Source organism: Lycium barbarum, chromosome 7, assembly GCF_019175385.1.
Source record: "Lycium barbarum isolate Lr01 chromosome 7, ASM1917538v2, whole genome shotgun sequence".
Classification (NCBI taxonomy): domain Eukaryota; kingdom Viridiplantae; phylum Streptophyta; class Magnoliopsida; order Solanales; family Solanaceae; genus Lycium; species Lycium barbarum.
Window position 1 is genome coordinate 16,346,421 of NC_083343.1, and position 6,783 is coordinate 16,353,203.

Below are 6,783 nucleotides of genomic sequence, written 5' to 3' on the forward strand. Positions count from 1 at the left end.
AACCCACCACATCCAAACTCACGGGGAAAAAAAGTGGACCCCATATTAACAAAATCAAGCAACATTAAAAAAAAAAAAAAAAAAAAAAAAGGTGAATCGCATATTAAAAAAACAAACAATGTTAAAAAAAAATGTGCTTAGAAAATCAAACAATTAAATCAATAATGATGGATTCATTGCCACATGCGTATCAACCCATTAGTGGGAGCAAATGAAATTATTGTACAGCAACATGCTTAAAATACTTATATATTAAAATAACATAGAATTTAGTTACTTTTTCATTTTTCCCTTACTCTAATAAATGTGAAAAGAGATTAATGTCATAAAAGAAAAAATAATACTAAATGGAGATCAAATAATTAATAACGTAAATTAATCAAATTATAATTCTAATTAACGTTTCCTTAAAAAACCGTGTAAAAAATAACATGACAAGTAAAATGAGTTAAACAAAAAATATTTACTAAAAATTAAAAAATAGAAGTTCTTCATTTAAATAGAAAATCAAATTTCGACTTTATTTCATTTTAAACATGTAAAATTAATATAATAATTTGAATTAAAATTATCCAAATCAAAATTTGATAAAATTTTTTTATATGTATTACTTTACTATTACTACTATATAGAAGAGCCGGTTTATAGAAGCAAGATCGTCGTCCATGTTCGGTCCTACATTTTTATTTAAGGGCAAAAAAATCCTTTGTGGTCCTACCCACTTTTTTATTTAAGGGTAAAAAAATGACGTTTTATATTTTATATTACCAACTCTTCTAAAAGGTAGATAGAAATACTTTATTATATTTCTATTTTTCTACTATATAGAAGTATCGGTTTACCCATGCTTCCTCATCAGTCACTCTTAAAAAAAAAAAAGGTGGACCCCACCCTCTCCAAACTCATGAAAAAAAAGGTGGACCCCACCCTCTCCAAACTCATGAAAAAAAAGTGGATCCCATATTAAAAAAAAAAGGCAACGTCAAAAAAAAAAAAAACGTGCACCCCATATATTAAAAAATCAAACAATATTCATGTAATTCCCAAAGTATCCCCATCAAGTTAATAATAGTGGATTCATTGTCACATGCATATTTGGGCTCCTTATTAAACATCAACCAGTATTAAAAAAAAAAAAAAAAAAAAAAAAAGAAGAAAAAAAGTGGAACCCACCACATCCAAACTCACCGGAAAAAAAAAAGTGGACCCCATATTAACAAAATCAAGCAATATTAAAAAAAAAGTGAATCCCATATTAAAAAAATAAATAATGTTAAAAAAAAAGTGTTTAGAAAATCAAATAATTAAATCAATAATGATGGATTCATTGCCACATGCGTAACAACCCATTAGTGGGAGCAAATGAAATTATTATACAGCAACATACTTAAAATACTTATATATTAAATAAGATAGAATTTAATTACTTTTCCATTTTTTCCTTACTCTAATAAATGTGAAAAGAGATTAATGTCGTAAAAAAAAAATTGGGCTCGATATTAAACACCAACCAGTATTAAAAAAAAAAAAAAAAAAAAAAGTGGAACCCACCACATCCAAACTCACGGGAAAAAAAAGTGGACCCCATATTAACAAAATCAAGCAATATTAAAAAAAATAAATGAATCCCATATTAAAAAAATAAACAATGTTAAAAAAAAAGTGCTTAGAACAAAAGGGTGGACCCCACCCTCTCTAAACTCATAAAAAAAAAGGTGGACCCCACCCTCTCCAAACTCATGAAAAAAAAAAAGTGGATCCCACATTAAAAAAAAAAAGGCAACGTCAAAAAAAAAAAAAAACGTGCACCCCATATATTAAAAAATCAAACAATATTCATGTGATTCCCAAAGTATCTCCATCAAGTCAATAATAGTGGATTCATTGCCACATGCATATTTGGGCTCCATATTAAACACCAACCAGTATTTAAAGAAAAAAAAAAGGAGAGAAGAAAAAAAGTAGAACCCACCACATCCAAACTCACGGGAAAAAAAAAGTGGACCCCATATTAACAAAATCAAGCAATATTAAAAAAAGTGCTTAGAAAATAAACAATTAAATCAATAATAATGGATTCATTGCCACATGCGTATCAACCCATTAGTGGGAGCAAATGAAATTATTGTACAGCAACATACTTAAAATACTTATATATTAAAATAAGATAGAATTTAATTACTTTTTCATTTTTTCCTTACTCTAATAAATGTGAAAAGAGATTAATGTCATAAAAGAAAAAATACTATTAAATGGAGATCAAATAATTAATAAGGTAAATTAGTGAAGTTATAATTCTAATTGACGTTTCCTTAAAAAATCGTGTAAAAAACAACATCACAAGTAAAATGAGTTAAACAAAAAATATTTATTAAAAATTAAAAAATAGAAGTTCTTCATGGACCCATATTAAACACCAACCAGTATTAAAAAAAAAAAAAGTAGAACCCACCACATCCAAACTCACGAGGAAAAAAAGTGGACCCCATATTAATAAAATCAAGCAACATTAAAAAAAAAAAGTGAATCTCATATTAAAAAAACAAACAATGTTAAAAAAAAAGACTTAGAAAATCAAACAATTAAATCAATAATGATGGATTCATTGCCACATGCGTATCAACCCATTAGTGGGAGCAAATGAAATTATTGTACAGAAACATACTTAAAATACTTATATATTAAAATAACATAGAATTTAGTTACTTTTTCATTTTTCCCTTATTATAATAAATGTGAAAAGAGATTAATGTCATAAAAGAAAAATAATATTAAATGGAGATCAAATAATTAATAACGTAAATTAATCAAATTATAATTCTAATTAACGTTTCCTTAAAAAATCGTGTAAAAAATAACATGACAAGTAAAATGAGTTAAACAAAAAATATTTACTAAAAATTAAAAAATAGAAGTTCTTCATTTAAATAGAAAATCAAATTTCTACTTTATTTCATTTTAAACATATAAAATTAAAATAATAATTTGAATTAGAATTATCCAAATCAAAATTTGATAAAATAAATTATATGTATTACTTTACTATTACTACTATATAGAAGAGCCGGTTTATAGAGGCAAGATCGTCGTCCGTGTTCGGTCCTACATTTTTATTTAAGGGCAAAATAAATCCTTTGTGGTCCCACCCACTTTTTTATTTAAGGGTAAAAAAATGACGTTTTATATTTTATATTACCAACTCTTCTAAAAGGTAGATAGAAATACTTTATTATATTTCTATTTTTCTACTATATAGAAGTATCGGTTTACCCATGCTTCGTCGTCAGTCACTCTTAAAAAAAAAAAAAAAGGGTGGACCCCACCCTCTCCAAACTCATAAATAAAAAGGTGGACCCCACCCTCTCCAAACTCATGAAAAAAAAGTGGATCCCATATTAAAAAAAAAAGGTAATGTCAAAAAAAAAAAAAAACGTGCACCCCATATATTAAAAAATCAAACAATATTCATGTAATTCCCAAAGTAACCCCATCAAGTCGATAATAGTGGATTCATTTCCACATGCATATTAACCCATTAGTGAGAGCAAATGAAATTATTGCAAGCAAAAAACATGGACCCCATGCTATTACTTTTCTTCAAATATTTAATTGTTGTATTTGTTATTCCGCCATGTCATTTATTTGTTATGTTTACTAAAATAAATATACTTAAAATTTATATATTTAAAAAATAAGATACAATTTAATTACTTTTTTATTTTTATTCTTACTCTAATAAATGTGAAAACAAATTAATATCTAATGAAGATCAAATAATGAATAAAGTAAATTAGTCAAATTCTAATTCTAATTCACGCTTCCTTAAAAAACCATGCAAAAGACAACATGACAAGTAAAATGAGCTAAACCGAGAATATTTACCAAAAATTAAAAAATAGCATTTCTTCGTTTAAATAGAAAATCAATTTCTACTTTGTTTCATTTTAAACATGTAGAATTAATTTAATAATTTGAATTAAAATTATCCAAATCAAAATTTGATAAAAAATTAATAAGTATTTTACACCTTTAAATTAATCGAATTAAAATTGAAAGTATCAACTGATGCTTAAATATTGCTATTATTTTATCTCAAAGAGAGGAAAATAGTTTTCTTTTAAACGATTCTTCTCTTTTAAAAAGTATTAATAAATTTTCGTAGCAAACATAAATATAATAAAGTTTTAGATACGGAGCACAAACTACAATGTTATATTAATCGTATTTTGAACGTTATATATATATATATATATATATATATATATATATATATATTATCACTATCTAAACACAACTACATATACATAGATACACTATAATTCGAAGTGTTGGGCCCGTGCTGCGCGATCTAGTTTAGATAGAAAGGTGAGAAATTAGTTTGGTGTTTCCTTACGTGACATAGTTTGAATCTAACATGAAGCTTAGTGGCCTTATCATATAGCATTGGTGTGGTTATATAAACTTCTCATTAAAAGTAAAAAGATAATAATAAAAAAAACACTTGAAATATCACTTTTTCGTGAGTTTTCTATCTGAAATATCACCAATTATTTATCAAAACACACCTCAACTATCAGTTGTTCACTTTTACTACTTGGACGATTTATATATACAACTTTGTGAAAATTCTTTTCATGCTTGAGAATGGATGAAGGGTAATTGGTTAAATAACCTTTATAATTGATGTTATTAATTGATCTTCTTAACGAGTGTTCCAAAACCTTAAAACACACACACACACATTATGGGTCGGAAAGTACTAAGTAGTAACCCCACCCCCCGCCCCACAACAAATTTCAGTCCAACGGCTATTACTATCGTACTTTGTTTCGAAAATCATAATATGGGTTACAAAACAAATTAATTTCAGCTCTCTCTTTCCCAATTTGTTTGAAACTTTTCATTTTTCGAAAGTCAAACTTCTTAATTTTGATTGTGTGTTTGAACATAGAATCTTTAAATTTTTCGAAATAAAATTTACATATTTGAAAACTACGTAAAAAGTATTATAAGTCACCACAATTAATAATTTAAAATATTTAAAAGACATATGAGTATGAAAAAATTACGATCAAAGAACAACACGTTTGGCTCATGAAAAGTAAAAAAATGTCAAACAAATTGGGAAGGAAGAAGTAAAGGATGTCGGATTAATTGAATAGCGGAGTGTGATTATCAAAATATCAAATAAAATATTCTTAAAAATAAAAACAATTAAAAAGTAGATATTTAAAATGATTAACTTGAGTATAATTAACAAGGCCGAACCCATCGAGAGATACCTGTGGTTGACAAGATCTTTCACTTAGACACCTTAATTAAGACTTGTACCATTTAGACACTTGTAGTAGGGTTCGATTGTTCCATTTAGACATTTTTGGCTGACTTGACAAGTTGAGCGATTATCACACGAACCAGGCGCGTAAAGGACTTAATTATACAATTTTTTTTTAATCTCTTCTTCTTCCTTATCTCTCCTTCCAACACTTCCTCCACCATAAACCACCACCCTACCACCGCCACCCAACCTTCTCCTTCATTTCTTTCTTACTAAAATGGCCAACTTTTCTCCAATCTCTTTCTTTTACTCCTACCATTTTTAGGAACATTATTGAAGGAAGGATATGAAGAACAAATTCACCAAATTGGATTCAACAATGGAGATTCAAAGGACAACTCTTTAACTTTCTACATCACCTGCTGACACTGATAGCCTTTCCATTACCATCTTCCCCCTTATATTTCCCACTTCATAACTGTCACCATTCTTGTACTACTATGAAAATAATACATACCCACCAATCATTTGAGTTTATTTTTCTTGTGTATAGTCTTTGTTCCCCTTCTATTTTGATCTAGGATAATCTTGATTTTTTTATCAATGGAGATGGAGGGTGCTGCTGGTGATAGGAGTTGTGAAATTAGGGGCTTTACCCAGCCTGATCGGGTTTTCAATAATTTGGAACCTGAATTCACTGTTTTTTCACCAGTTGGGATTCAATATGAGATTGCAGAGGCATAAAGTTGGGATTGATGACTTTGAGCTGTTGATTGTCTTTGGCAGTGGTGTCGTTGCCTGGATTGGTCGGAGCTCCGGCGTTAACTCGTGGGAGAAGAAGCAATACATTCTTTAATAATTATATTTTGGTATATCTGCCACGTGCCTATTGACACATCGTCGCGAGTTTCTTACACTCACTTTATATATTTAGTTGATTGTATAAAAAATGTCTAATTGGAATACATTTAGGACAGTATAAGTGTTCAATAGAAACATCCCTAATTTTAGGTGTCTAAGTGAAAGATCTTGTCAACCCCAGATGTCTCCCGATGGGTTAGGCCAATTAACAATCATATTCGAAAAGATTACTTCAAATCAATATGGAGTATTTTTCGTTATAAGTTTTGTCAAACACAAATGCTCAAAGGAATGGAAGCACCAAAGCTTACAACTTGAGATATTTTTTGGAAATGCCAGGAAACCGCAGTTGCTACCTTCCTAATGCGCACTGGACAATCTACTCACTGTGCAATAGTTGCAGCCGCTACCCTTCGGGTGCACACTGGATAACCTGCTCACTATGCAATAGATCACAAACTACACAAGAGATGTAAACCGCACTAGGCAAGCCCGGTGCGACGAGCTGATCTGACTGAAAAGGCTGCTGGTGAGGGAAATCGATCTCAGATCTCTCATTTGGAAACCACTCACCCAACCAACTCACCCAATCCCCGGTACAACTAGAGATATTATATTAAAGAAAAGGTGTGTTTTGTGGTCCA